A 15,703-nucleotide genomic window follows, 5' to 3' on the forward strand; every position below is an offset into this window, starting at 1 on the left:
CCGCTGCGATGCACAGAGCCAGATTGCACTCGGTTTCTCCCACCTGTGGAACATACTTGTGTAAGGGGACACTGTGTGGGGTGTTTCTGCCATAAATGGGGGGGATTTCAGACAATCTGGCCTCGATCACAGCGATAAGTAACCTCACAATGAAGGCTGGAGGTGAGGAATGAAGGCAGGGGAGACAGTGAGAGGAGAGAGGTCAAAGGAAGTATACAAAGGTTTGTTTCTCCTAGGGTTTGCTGTAGTGCCTGGCAAAAATGTTTGTTTTATACAAAAAAATTGTATTGTCTAGTCAGGGCTTTCCATATTTACAATGTATTTATGATAAACTTGGAACCATTATCAACTTTCATATGACTGGCTGAGAGCTGATCATGTGACTGCAGTTACATGAGGTATAGCTGTGAACCCTTCCAGCATTTGCTGGATTCATGGACAAAAAACTAAACTATGTGTGTTCCTGCATTGTTACAGGTGTTATTATTTTCTACATTGTGCTCTACAATGTTTCCAGTTTCCAGACTTTCACCATTGTTAAACAACTAGATGTTACCACAGTGAATGTGGTCAGACTACGAATGATGCTGCTGGGTGCATGATTGGTGAGGTTTCTCCCCAATGGATGTGCAGTGATAATCATAAGCCATGAAATTGAAACCTGACTAAAATCTCTAAAAGCAGCTTTACTTTACTTTCGTTCGCCATTTTCAGCAGAGTGAGTTCTGTAGGACTTTTCACAGAATATTTAAGTTGAGTTGACGTCTCTTTGCTCACAGTATCTCAAACTAAATTTGGATTGGTTCTTATTTAGTTTAGAAACTTTATGTTGATGTATCTTTGATCTTTGTAGAAGTATAGGTAACTCTTCATTGTGAAAATTAAATTGTAATATTTACACCAACAGGTTGTGATGATTTCTCAACAGTCTGCGTGTTCTCATCTAAAATCATGATTACATCAATATTCTTTTATTATAAATTTAAGAAAGCCAGACATTTGTACCTGAAAATTAGTCCATGTATGGGGTTCCCCCAAAACATGTCTTGGTCATGATCCATCATGAATCTGTATAACTTGGTTCTCTACGACGTATGAAGAGCCCAGTGTGTCATTTTCCTCTTGAGGCTTAAAATGTTGGTTGCTGCGTGGTTTGGTTGTCTTTTTTGTGGTCGTCTTTTGTCAGAGGCAACATGAGAGGAGGAAATGAGGAGACGTAGAATGGAGGATGCTTGCTGCATGCCTCTGCAGTACAAAGTAGATGAAGAACACATCAACAAGAGGAGGAGGAGGAGGAGGAGGAGGAGGAGGATGAGGAGGAGGAGGAGGAGGAGGAGGAGGAGGAGGAGGAAGGAGATGATGGGAATGGTGGAAGGAAGTGGCAGGTGGTGCAACACTGCCCCCATGTGAGAAGATCTAGATGGTTAGAGTGGATACTGACGCCTTGCCTCTCGTATTCTCTCCTGGCAGCCCCGTGTCTGTCCATCAGCTAAGAGCCATTACATGCATCTTCCTTGTTCGACACCTGCTACAGGGAGCCATGCCCTTTTATGAGTACGGCTTTATGTGGCTTTCAGCCTAGATCCCTTGTCAAGCTTAAATCCCCATCGCTCCAACCTTTGACACATCTTGCTCCTTGTTTACGGTGAGGAACCCTCTGCCAGTAGATTTCATGTCAGTCAGCAAAATAAAAGCAATAGAGGTGCCAAGAATCTGTCAGGGCGAGAGTCAGGCAGGAGAGACAACCATTGCAGTTTACAGCAGAACTGGTCTGCAGACAGTTTTTCTACCTTAACAGTTACCTGTGGAGGAGAGGAGTAGATGGATGTCTTTTTTGGATGGGAGAGACGAGCGGAACAGAGGCTGTGAAGATCTTTAATGTTATTCAGATCCTGCTGACCTTTCTCGTGGCATGTTTGCAGGCTTTTTTTGAAAAGGGCAGCCATGAAAAATAGGAGCAAGCCTTTCCATACAGGCACAAAACAGAGAGGGGTTTGTAATGCTTGTAGAGCTTATTACAACACTGATACTGACTGCTCAGTGACACAGCACGGCCGTTACAGGAACAGGCAAACAAAAACACAAAGTGACCTACTACTTCAGTGTAAAGGAAGTTTAAACACAAATATAGATAAACTTCCATTCTCTGATATGGATATTTATGTTGATTAACTATAGTTATGGATACAGCTGGGCAAACCAAAGTGTTTGGAGGGCAGAAACCTTCCCCCTGTTTAAGACCCAAAAGGCAGCAGAGAGGGTAGGGAGAAAAAAAACAGAGACTCAGCATGGAGACTCCCGCTATTAACTGTTCAAGAAGTAGTATCAGACGTAAGCCAAAATAACTCCTCTATGAGGATATCAAAGATCCCCCCATGCAGGTCTGGGATTTTTAATCTTCTCTTTATATGAGCGGCTGCAACAACAACAACAACAAAAAATGCTGGTACAAGAATATTTCAAAAACGCAATTACAGAAAAATGTTGGATCTGTTTTTACAATGTTTTGATCTTCAAAATGTAACTTCAGTTAAATGATTGTAGAAAATTCTGCAAAGTGTAGGGCTCATGAAAACATTTTAAACTCACAGAGTAAACTGCTGTCAAGGGTCGGTCATAAATGATTCACTTGAAGTTGTTTAAAGTCAAAGCGCTACATGCGGACGCATCTTTGCAATTAGTCTCAAACACACTACAAAATTCATCACAACAGCTTATTTCACTGCATGTAACTATCGCCGTCACAGCGTATGCCCACAAGGCTCATTTTTCATATGGACGTGTGATGGATTCAAATGACACACACTAATAAACGCAGCTTCCACTACCGTCTAGCAAATTTTATTCTGACAGGATAGTGGGAGAAATAAAAGTGAGCTCCTCTTTTCCCTTGTTCAGCACGACGGCAGCTTTGTTCTTAAAATAGTCGGCCTTGTGATTTAAATTCAGTCTGGAGTATTGAGAGCAATGAGACAAGATCAAAGAGGTCTCTTTAGACTCACTTACTGCAGACGAGAGAGGAGGCGAGAGAAGAGACGAGAGAAAATACAAGTCTCGCTGGATCACATAGGAAAATTGTTCTCCGCACACTTCCAGCAAATCATATTAGATAGAGTCACTGTGGCAACTAGAGAAGATAATCTTTAATGTGCTCTTTAATGAGAGGGAAAATGTTTGTCTCTTGTGATTGAAGCTCTCGCTGTGCAAATTATATCCAAATCAGTTCAGCAGCATGGGCTCTTCACTGATGAAAAGTGGCTGAGGGAGAGCATTCAATTAGTGCATTAGATTGACACAATCAGAACATGTAATGGGTTTTAAGGCCTTGGCTACAGGCTCATCATTCAATGACAATGACAGGCTACAAAAACAGAACGAAGAGCCTTCAGCTGGTTCAATAGCTACTGTGTAACAGGCAGTGTTCCACCACACACTCTGGGAGGTCTGGACAGATCTGTCTGGTTTGCTCTAGAGGAGAGGACTGTAGTCACTGGTGCGTTAGACAACGACAGCTGTTCCAGAAACATCTAGACGGACATTTTTATCTCTCATATCAAAGGAAAATCCACATGAAACTTTCTCTTACAAAAATGCACGAGTTAAATCATGAATTTAATTTCTGTATTTTTATGTAATTAGATAAATCCACATGTACATTTTTGTCATCTCCAAAAAAAAGGCAACATTGATGTTTTATATGCGATGCCTGACTTTTTACTAGTGTACTGTAATATGAAATGCATGTCACATTATATGTGAAATTCACATGTGCATCTAATTGGCCACATAAAAATAATATAACACTAAAGGGGTACTCCAGCAATTTAGTATAGCACTTCCTTTAAGTTGTGGGACTCATAACAGACAGATTGAAAAAGAATGGTCTAATATGGGTCAAACTCTAGGGTCTAATGAATAACCCTGATGATTTTTTTAAGCTTTGGAAAGCTCCCTCCAGAGCCACAGCAGACATTGCACAACCGTTTTGAGCAGTACTCCTAGTGATAAGTTAACTCAACGTTAAGTGTAAAATTGCTCCCCTTTTAAATTAAGGCCTTTATCAGGTGACCAAGGTGAGCAAAACATTCTCTGACCAGTGCTCGAAATACCATTTCCATAATTCTCAGCTCTACATGCACCGATGCACATAATCAAGGCTGCCAACTGTCACGCATTGACCTGAGACTCACGCAATTGACACTTTTCACATGCTTTACACATCCATTTTCTCACACAATGAAAAATAAATTTATAACGGATAACGTCGCGACCTGAAAAGAGGACACCGACCGACAGGACAGAGCAGCACAGAACTCCAGCAGCATTGTAAAACACCGCGGTCAAGTGAGCCGTTGTTTGCGAAAACCCAGTCAGGCTAGATTTTGATGCACATCTATTCATGCTGTTACGGTACCAGAACTTGGGGCAGCTGAAAAGGACTAAGAAAGACTCACGTTAGAGCAATAATTTATCACATTTGATATACCAAATAAAACCATCAGCAAAGAAGTTCTAATTTGATTAAACAAAGTTAATTCTTCCATATTTGCTGAGAAGCGCAATGGAGTGGATTCACAGTGCATTACTGTATGTGAAAGTAAGCTCAAATGATACTGTAATAACGCTCATAAATTAAAAAAATAAATGTTTTCCTTCATATATTATATTTGCTGAAAGTGTCAATGTAATCCTGTTCAGAATGACTATGATAAATTTGAAGTCATTTTACTGTACAGTTTTGTTTAGGAAATTAAAAGGAAAATCACCTTAAAACACACTGTAACAAAATGTCCTCTGTTTAAACCCTCATAAAATATTATCCTTCAGAGATTTGCTGAAATTTGTAATCCAGGATTGTTAAACATCTACAGTTGTCCCAAAATCGATCTGAACGTGTGCAGTCTGAACAGATGTGCACATTTATACACACAGGAGCTCTATTTACTGTAACACCAAAGTTACAGCAATTATGGAGCATCTTCACACGCCTAATTAAAGCTCTTCAACCATTGTTCTGTCTGTTGATTTTGTTTTCACGTCTAAAATGCAAATTCTGCTAATCTGGCAAATTAAACACATTGTCAAACAGATCTGCACAGATAAGAGACAATTATTTTAGATAACTATATGACTGCAAAATGATGATGATGTGAAGAGACATTTTTAACTCTGCGGTTGATGGTTAGTGCTTTATCGCCATCCATTACTCAACTGTAAAGTGCTGATTAAATGTAATATGATTATTGATCTATGCACACCGCTGCAAATTAAAATTAAAATGATCTCTTTCGCATTATTCCCAAAACAACGTTCAACAGCCTGTTTTGTTAGAAGTCAGCCACCATTCTGTGTGTCCACATAACACCGCAGAGCCCCGCAGGCCCTGTAACCTTTGACCCCTGTGCGGGTGGTCCTTCGAGAAATCAGCTTGATCCCCGCAGAGCAGCATGGACAGCTTCAGCCACCACGTTGATTAAACGAGTCCCAGTGGCTAGCAGAGTCACAGCCGCCCGGATTATCGATCAGAGGGACGTCAGTGAATTTGGTTTACTAGGTGACAGGTGGGAGCCCTCCATGATAATGCTGTATTATATCAGCTCCTCCGCGCCACCCGAGATGATTAACGGCAAGCTGTCAGCGCAGTGTAATCACAGTGTGAAATCGATGCCTCGCACCTCGCCCTCTTTTCTCTTTGCCTGTCTGTCTTCACTTCAAATTTACAGTAAACCCAAATGCATATCATTAGATTACAGGGAGAGGCATTCATAGCCCCAAGACAAAGATCGGAAATCATGAAGAACTGTCTGCATGAGTGGGATGTAGATTAAATCGCTTTATATAACACAGTAGGCGTTACATGTACTGTATGCACAAGTCTTACTAGGGTGGTCTCTTGATTTTCAGTCAGATGAATATAAACTATCACACAATGCAATGCTGGAAAATTGTGATCCCTCTCAACAGCTGTCCACAGTGAGAGAGTCACGGTCCGGTGCACCCAGCCGGACACAGAATACACGGTATGAAGATTGATGCACGTAATGCAGAACCAAATTTCACAGGCGCATGTTCTGCCCAGAAACTTGTAGCCGTACACCATTAGCAACATGTGCTGAGGTTAGCACAACAACCTGATTGGCATGAGAGACAGTCAAACTGTGGCAAGTGCAAATGAAACGCCAGAGCTGGAGGACCCGCCTGCAGGTTCCTGATGTGTTTGTTCAGTGTAATACAGAAATGTTCGAAATGTTCCTTATTTTTATAATGAAAATAGTTTACCAAAGTTGCTAGAGGGCCTAGAGGATCTTCAACACTTGCATAACCGTAACCTTATGTATTTGGGGATTTTTCCGCTGTACCAAACTCACATCGAAACCTAAAACCAGGTATGAACCAAACACTGACTTTGTGTACTGTTACCAAAGAACGTTTATTGCCAAGAAGTGAAAGTCAATTGGTCGTATCAGCGCACAGCAGCAGAGCTCGATTCTGCCTTTTTGGACTGAAAGTGACTACCGGATGCCAGTAGAACGTCCGCCTACAAAGTGCTGTACAAAAGTAATACTAATTTCCATTCTATTTTTCATATTTAATGTCTCTTCCGAAATGGCCTGTGTTGAACAATAAAAATATTATAAATACAATAAACATTTTCAGTCCAAAATGGCGGTAGTGGCTGTTGTAAAAAAAAAAACACACCGGAGATTCGTCTCTTTGCCTCTACACTCTTTGCCGTTACACCCCTAATGTATAATGATATACACTTTATGCAAGTATCCCCTGTACATTCAGTATGCCGTCCTGTATCATGTAACACCAGACAAACCCCTATGTATAGTTGGTTGAAGAGAGTCCTCACTGCGACTGCATGACTGCAGGCAATATAAGCTGTTTCATACTTTGTAATATACAGTAGCTGTCTGTACGTCTCCCTACTGTACATTGCTGTGGTTCAGTTTTACAGGATTGTGACTTGAACACCACTTCTGTTTTGAAAACTACCGAGTGTTTAAGTGTGTACTTTAGGGGGAAAAAAAGCTGTGAGGGTAGAGTTGTAAAGCTTTCAGATAATGGGCTTTAGGTCATTCAAGTCAAGCACAAACAATCTTTACATTACAATGTTTTTGCCAACCTGCCATCAAGCTATACTTCACACTGCGTGCTATTAAGTAGAAACTCAAAATATTGCATTAAAAATTCATAGTGTCCGTTTTAACCCCTGCTGTGACAATAGCGCCTGGAGCAGAGTATGAATAGCTCATTTCTTGTATGGATTGAGTGCTCGAGAAGCAAAAAAAAAATACAATTCCTTTCATAGATGCTGAGCATATCAGTGCTTAAATGAATCTCATCATGCCAGCAGCTTTAGCCATCACTATTAATAATATCCACTTTTCATAAAGCTGCCGATTTCTTTTATTTACGCTCGGTCGTCTCTGCTGGCTGCCGGTGGAAAGTAGGCCTGCATAATCACTGCTAATAAATTAAGCCCAATAGAACTGTCACATCTCATTTGGACTCATTTGCACATGATTGTGTTTGTTTATGTTCGGTCTGGTTGAAAAAAGAGAAGAAGCTTTGACTGGCAAATCGCTGGAATTAATGAATCTCATTGCCGTCCCTCTCCACCCTCCCTTCCTCCCCACGCTGCATGAGAAATCAAACGCTTTCTCTCCATTTCCTCTGGCAGAAACTCAACATGGTGGAGTGATCCTGAGTGGAACACAGCTGTCAGACGTCAACAGACATCTTTCTTTGATATGCTATGTGTGGTGTGTGTGTGGTGGGGGGCTCTCTCCTGGATTATTAGTGTGGTGCATGTAATAAAAAGCAATCAGCTGCCAGGGGAAAGTGATTAGGCTGAAGATGATGACAGGCACTGAGCTGAGCAGTGAATGACAGATGTGATCGGCAGCTCCAAACCACTCTCCCTTCATTCTCACCGTCTCGCACACACATCCCTACCACACACTGCTGTCCGTCCTCATGTAGAAAGGCAGTTACAGATTATGTCTAATGTGTGAGGTTAGATAGATAAGTTAGATGGACAGAAACCACAATCTGTGAATTACAAAAATTTAAATTACAAAACAAGTTACTCGTTCAAAAATTATATTAGTACTTGAATCAAGTGAATTATGTTTTGGAAGCTATATTAAATGTAGCTAGACTAGATTCATGATACAGTCGAGTAGGGGTGGGAATCACCAGAAGCCCCTTGATACGATATCATCACGATACCATCTTATTGCGATTTTAAACATTCTGGGGTATACTGAGTATTGCAATAAGATATACTGCAATATTATTACCTTTTTTCAACTGCAAATAATGCAATTTTCAAGTTAAGACTGGGCCTGCTACAACCTCTGAAAGACAGAATAGCGGCCGGGCCCGCCAGCGGGTTGTCGGATTGTTAAGTATTGTTAGTTTATATAATAAAAGATCGATACTTGACGTCCGTGTATTGATACAATATTGCCACACATACCGATTTTCTTCCCCGACCCCTACAGCCGATGGAAACACAAGACTACAGCCATACTAGCAGCTTTGAGGCTGTACAGTACTTGGAGCTAAATGCTAATATCAGCATGTTCACAATGACAACGCTAAAATGTTGATGTCAGTTACAATGTTTACCATTGTCAACAGCTTAGTTTAGCGTGTTAGCATGATAACATTTGTTAATTAGAGGAGTTGATCAATACCTGTACCAAATTTTATCCATCCAATAGTTGTTGAGACATTTCACTCTGGACCAAAGTGGTGGACTGATCACCCGAACGGCATTGCCATCCCTAGAGCGAGGCCGCTAATATGGGTAATAATCTAATAATCTGAATAATTTGGGAGGCTGCTGAGGTCCCTCTGGACTCACTAAGTCTAATTTGACTCACAATTACATTCTCTGTAACTCTGGCAAAGTGCAATACATCTTTTGTACATATTTTGATTATAAACTAACGTTTGCAGACGGGGAAAATTTACTGTAAAGCATTCACACAGATCACATAGATTCATTCTCTGCACCTGAAAGACGTCTAAAAGCTGTTTATCCCAGTTCCCTTTATCTGGCATTACAGGTGTATCCTGCTGAGGTTTTACACGTTATAAATAAGCCACAGAATCAACTTCCACTCGATTTATAGACTACTTTCAACAATCCACTAACAATCTCATATCACATTTATCATCCTGTAACTTCATCCTCAATCAGAACAGGTAAGTGGGACAGTTGCTTTTAGGAAACCCAGTGAAGTCTGTCTGGCTTTAGTCGATCAGCCAGTCAGAAGCCCGACATCAATCACCTCTGTCTGCTGTCTGGTACTGACCTGAACGGGAAACGGGCCGGCAGGAAGAGCTCACTGGTTAGAGTCCTCATCAATCAGCAGTACACCATCGTGATATCTGAGCACATCAGCACACGTCTCCTCCACGTCTCCACAAATCACCGCTCCAAACTCTGAAGAGACGAGAATATGAACACCGCCTGTAAGTCTGAGAGTTCATTTATCTGTCCATTGGTTCTGCCTGTCTGCTTGTTTGGCACTCTGCAGCTTGTACACACATCAACACACACAGACACGCACACACACACACATGTACGTACTAGATTTCATTTTGTGTTGCTAGAGTGAAATCTATTCATTAGTGCAGGAAAACTAAGACAAATTAGCCTAACTCATGTTTAAGATAAAGACAATCCCATTGACTCTTCATGTGGGCACAGCTGTATTGAACCTCAGCATTTAATGAGTATTGACTGAATTGTGTCTGTCGTTCTAATTTCTATTTCGTTGTGTTACCAGCGCTGAGGGTTCCATTGCTGCTGGCGGGATATCTTGTCAGGCAGGTGCAAAAGATGCATCCACTAAAGCAGAGCCTTTAAATACAGAAAGTGGCCAATTGGAATGTACCAAATATCCGCCACATCATGGGTGGGATTTATAGTTGAGAGATTTCCTTTATATCTTTAGAGTATATTAGTCGGTCGTTGCTTTTGTTTCGGTTAATTGCTAGAATATTTATACTAATAAAGTAATTGTCCTGTTTTGTTTTATTTGTAATTTATGTGGTAGTTGTTTTTTGTGTTATTCCCTTTTTTTCAAAAATGGTCTCTTCAGCTTCATATAGTATGTTCCCCTTTGTCTTAGGTCAGATTTTGTCCTTGTTGGTTCAGTTTAGTCTGGTCAGTTTATGTTAAGTTAATTAAGTTCGGTTTAGTTGACCTCTTTTATGGGCCCAGAACTTTGTTGCTAATTTTGTAAATTGTTTGTATAATTTTTAGTTAAATAAAAGCCTATTTTTGAAAAACCCACCTGTGACTCCTCATGCCTGCCAGCTCGGTCCCTTACAATCTAAATACTGGGAGTCACATGCCTCTCCTTTTGGTAGCGGCACACACACCTCCTGCCCTAGTGCCAAGCCAACACATCCTGGACTTTTTTCTCCACTGAACACAGAGAGCCTAATTTCATGTCAACCCTCCATCAAAACCTCCATAAGACAGACAAACAAGCTGAACCCCAAATTGTTGAAGTAACGGAGTATTACTGGGATCACTAACTGTAATATATACTGAATTTAAAATTATAATCCCTTGCACTACTCGTTACTGAAAAAGTAATCACACTATGTAACGTGTAATTAAGTCACTGTGTTACACTTAAAAGTAAGGTATCAGAAAAGCATCAATCAATATCACTAGCAGAACTCCGGTATCACATTGGCTCTGGTTTAGGGGAAAAAAATCTAACAACATCCAGCACCCTGGTTTCGTATGCATGACTCTGAGAGATATTGTCATCAAAGTTCATCACTGGCAAAATAATTCTTGCCACATAATTAGACTGTATAACATAATGTATTTTATTTTAAATTAATAATTTAATCATGTTGTCAGGAAATCCACTACTTAATCATTGCCTTTGACATGTACGAAAATTGTAAATTTGGTAACTGCTGTTGACTTTTATTAAGCAACATCATCTTCATTAAGAATTCCCATTCATATGTATTTCTTGTCTGCAATTATCAACGTCAAATCTCTCCAAAACTACAATTCCAATTTCCACAATGTCTATACTTCTTGAAGAACGCTTTAATCCTTGACGTTTATCAAGAGTGTGGAGCTTAAAATATAAATCCTATTTGGAACAATGCTTGCAGCATCCCGCCTTTCCCCACCGCTTATCAACTATTCAAGCAAGACACAAGCTGAAGTGACGTACTGTTGTGCAGCTTACTCTGAGAGTGAGAGAGGCTTCGAATAAATAATGTAATGCTTCACAATGTGGCATGTTTCCCGCCTAATCAACATGACTTCCTTTGATAACTGACTGTGTCAACATCCTTGCCCTTTGCTATATGTCTCGCTCGGCTGCTACATCTTCCTACGCAACACCTTCCAGACGCAGCACGGCAGAGATGGGGAGGATGAGAGACCAGGAGAAAGAGGAAGCAGAGTTTTCCCTTAAAAGGAAGGAAAGCTGCGTTAATGAGCAGAGGCCCGGCAGTAGATTCTAATTAGGATGTTGAAACCTCTGTAGCTTGAAAAGCCTTCCTCTGCCGTGCTTCTCGTCTGCCGTGCTGCCTGCCGGGATGCCACTTTGTGTGTAACATTTTAGAACTTCAATAGATTATTACCCAATCATTTTCAGTTACTGTAAATAAACAAAAGAAGTGCCCGTAAGACTGGCAGCCTGGGGTCACGTGATGCTCTCCAGATGAGCAAACATCTCATACTGCAGAAGCCCCATGAGGCATTAAGTTCATTTTTCTTTTGAATATTTGTAATCGAGTGCTAAAATGTCCTCTGGCACTGCAAGTTCTTCTCAATCAGAGTTTTCTGCTAGAACACACGCCGAAACTAAAAAGCTACAGTCTGCTAGCCAGCTAGGTGACATGATGTTCATAGATAGCACCAGTTCTGACCAGCTAACCAACCTTCCTCAGATTAGCATGCAGATAGATGAAAAGTTTCTTTGGATATTCTCTCTGTCCGTCTTCAGGAACAGTCCACTCATATTGGAGAAGCCAAAAATAGTATTTCGGCAACGTGCATACAGTAAAGGTTGTGCTGTGTGTAGGAGATTCATGTAGAAGAAGGAGGAGGCCCGTATGGGGAGATGTGTCCCACTTCATCTGATTGATGATGCAGACGTAGTCAACCTGACATCTTTGCTAACTAAGCATGTGTTGTTTCTTAACAACCACCTCCAGTGATAATAAAGCACTTGTTCCTGACTCTCTGCTATATCAAATCTCTACTCGTGTTCCAGTAAGTTGCCTTTATGGACTATAAGATTGTGAGCAAAAGAAATATCATATCAGAACACACTTGGCTAACAGAAGAAAACAGGAAAAATTGATCCAATTTAACAGTGGGGTAACAGGATATTGTGTTTTGTTGAGTTTGTGACTAGTGCCAAAAGCCCGGTAGCATTGTGTGTATTGATCTGCCTGGCTGTAAAAGTACTTCAGAATCAGCGCAGAGAGTTTGTGAATACATGAAATGAAGTCAGTTGATTTAAGGCTCCTCCTCCTCTGATTATCAACAACTTTCTTTCTTCTCCCTCTCCCTCATCCTCTCTTTTGTTTTCCTTGTCTTTGAAATGATACACTGTAGGTTATGACAGTGGTACATCTGTATTACACAACTCTAATGGATCAGATAATATCTTTGTATCACCCCATACACATACTGAATCCCTTCCCTGGCTCACATTTATTCCGATGAAGCCAGTGCTTTAAAGGGTCGACTTTAACTAGTGATCTGAGTTACAGTACAATGACTGGATCAGGGGAGGAAGAGTGTGTGCGCATGTGCATTTGTGTGCAGATGGTTGAGAGAGGCAGAGAAGTCTTTTGCAGGTCTGATCTTCTCTTGCACCCATCTGGCCGGCACCGACTTTCCCTTTGAACTGAACCCTGGGAAAGATCAGTGACACATCTGTGGGAAAAGCTTTAGCAAACCCTCTTTGCATGAGCAAATGCTAATGCTTCACTGTACTTAAGACTTATGAGCACAAGGGGACCTATCGCCACACAAGAAAGGAGCCAATTAAGGCGTATCCCCGAGAGTGGTGGAGCTGCAAACTGCAGGGCGTAGGGCTGTCATGCTCAGTTGAAATTTTTAGAGTGTGGTTTGGCATGCGGTGTGACAGCAACACCGGGAGACTGGCAGAGTCGAGAGACGGGACAGAAATGGGAAGTACTTAAATTTTCTAGTGTCCCTCAGTGTCTAGATTGGTCCAGTATAAAATAACTCTGCAGTCACTAAGTGACTAGAGCATCAGATAAAAGAACAACCGAATGCTTTTGCTGTTTAGGGAACAACAATCAGGAACAACAGCACTGCTAAATCTGAAAATCGAATGTGAGTCACAAAGGCCACAGAACTCCAGGGACCCAGGTTCAAGTTTTCACAATTAATCACCCTTTCTGTCACCCCCTGTTCTGACAGAAACGCCATACATGTACCATAAAAACGTGCGCAGTCTGCTGTGTGGAACCAAATTCAAAGATGACAATGACAGTCAAAAGCACCAACATTACTGTGCAAGCAAAAGTAACATCGCAAATGTGTTCAACCACCTGAAAGGCCAGGAAATCCTAACTGGAAAATCCTCCTCGCCAAACTAATCAAACATCCCGCAGAGCATTAAAAATACTACATAGGCTAATACTTATCACCTAAGTTAGCCAAAGATATGGCTCTGGTCAACACTGTAAAACAACACATTAATGCTTTGATAAACGAATGCTACTCCATGCCTTTCTACAACTGATCTTCATGTTGTGCCACCTGCTCTAATGTTTGTACACTAACTTGCGCTTATTATTGGAAATCAATTAACAACACAAAACAATGACAAATATTGTCCAGTTTAAGTTATTATCATAAAGTGGGCAAGTCTGTAAAGAGGAGACTGGTGAGTACCCATAAAACTCATTTTCATTTGCATATCTTGAGGTCAGAGGTCAAGTGACCCCTTTGATAATCGCCCTGCCAAAATTTAGCTTAAGTTTTGAGCGTTCTTTAGCCTCCTTCGCTAGGTATGACATTGAATCCAATGGATTCCTTAGGTTTTTCTAGTTTCATATGATGCCAGTATCTTCACTCTAGCTTTAAAACTGAGCCCGCTACAACTTCCGAAAGATCGATATCAAAGTTCAGGCAGAAATGCGAACAAAAAATACATCATTATTTAAGGTCAAGCTGAACTATGAAATCATACATGAGCATGACAGTCTGTCACTTCACCACCTACAGACTGTGAGGATCACTAGGGGCCCAACAAGAAACGTATGTCCTGGGCCCCTCTAGCCATGATGAGAGCATCTTTTCTTGTTAAGTTTGAAAGTCTCTCTATAAAAGGTAATGATGCACCTGAGCAGACTGTGATCATGTGTAATCACAGAGATTATTCACAGGCAAACATCACCACCCTGTGGCCAAGGACAGGTTTCACTCAGCCAAAAAGTAGGTAAATTACCCTGCAAAGAGTGGTTCCCTTTATTAACAGTGAGTAACACTGTTACTGTTTAAGATCACATTAAGTAGAATATGAGATCATTCCTTAAATCTTGTCGTAGGACCTCAGTTAGAGCAAGCAACTCCTGAAGCGTTCGCTGTATGTAATGCTAACACTAACGTGCTCTAGACTACAGTTTTAGGGTGTGTGGGCGACTGGGCAGTCGTCTGTGTGTGTGAGGGGGGCAGAGGAAGTTAAGGTCAACGCATGCCTAACTTTAAATTGATGAGACCCTTTGGTGCTTTCCCATCAGCTGAGAGCCTTTGAGACGTCTGTGGCTATGAATCAGTGCCATCGACACGACCATTTGACAAGAAATGAGTCGCGGCTTAATGACGGTCTGGCAGCGTTTAATGGCTAGTGGAGACACACTACTAAAAGATGGTTTAAACGATGACTCATTTTATGTGTCTGAAAAGCGCTCATCTGCTGCCTTAAGTGGAATGTGTTTAACAACGCTAATACATTCCTGTGATCTGGGCGATGAATTCAACTATTGATTTTTTTCCCCCCATTGCCTCCCTCCGTTTAATCACAGCCTGGGCCACCAGAAAAGCACCCAGACATGTTAAGCAGCGCTTCTCATTCATCCAGACACTGGTTTCTACATTGATTCGCCGCATGTTTCGGATTAGCCAACTCATTAGTCAATAGTAATAGAGATTTTTCAGCGATTTGGAATATTACATGGATGGGTGGAGACTTAATGGAGAGCCCAGCGTCTTTAAGGGAACAGGAGGATTTTTTTGTAAATCCAATCATCTCTTTCGTTAGATCAAACTATGTTTCTTTTCTAAGCTTCAGTCTTCACTCAGTTCATCATTCCATAGCAATCTTGCACAGAACTGAGGCTCTAACCTATGAACTGTGTATTTAGGTCCATGTGTAATGCTGTTGGAGCTAAACCACTGTATTACTTAAGGAAAAGAAAAGCACCTTCCTCAACACAAAAATGTCTTGAGCATTTAAAGCACCCCAGTAATTTTCACTAAAATGACTTGTAAAGCCGTTGCCAGTTAGTTAAGAGGTAATGAATTTTCCTATAAACGGCTACAGCCATCATGGGATTGGTTTAATTATATCACATTGTCTTTGTGATCCATCAGGGGGGTGAACTAAATCTCTCTCATCTCATTATGATTCCATGTGAAGCCTTTAAAATG

The 15,703-nt window shown here is 41.1% G+C and overlaps 1 protein-coding gene across 6 annotated transcripts in view; it reads right to left on the reverse strand.

The window, feature by feature from the left end:
- The window catches only part of auts2a (activator of transcription and developmental regulator AUTS2 a), a 507,388-nt gene that overhangs the window by 469,338 nt on the left and 22,347 nt on the right, over positions 1-15,703 (reverse strand). The window contains exon 3 of one of the 6 annotated variants that reach the window (XM_074611208.1): positions 9,336-9,466. The exons of the other annotated variants lie outside the window; for them this stretch is intronic. The gene's annotated coding sequence lies outside the window, so the exon portion shown is untranslated. The remainder of the gene's footprint in view (positions 1-9,335; positions 9,467-15,703) is intronic. 6 annotated transcript variants of the gene reach the window in all.

This window comes from Sebastes fasciatus, chromosome 16, assembly GCF_043250625.1.
Source record: "Sebastes fasciatus isolate fSebFas1 chromosome 16, fSebFas1.pri, whole genome shotgun sequence".
NCBI lineage: Eukaryota > Metazoa > Chordata > Actinopteri > Perciformes > Sebastidae > Sebastes > Sebastes fasciatus.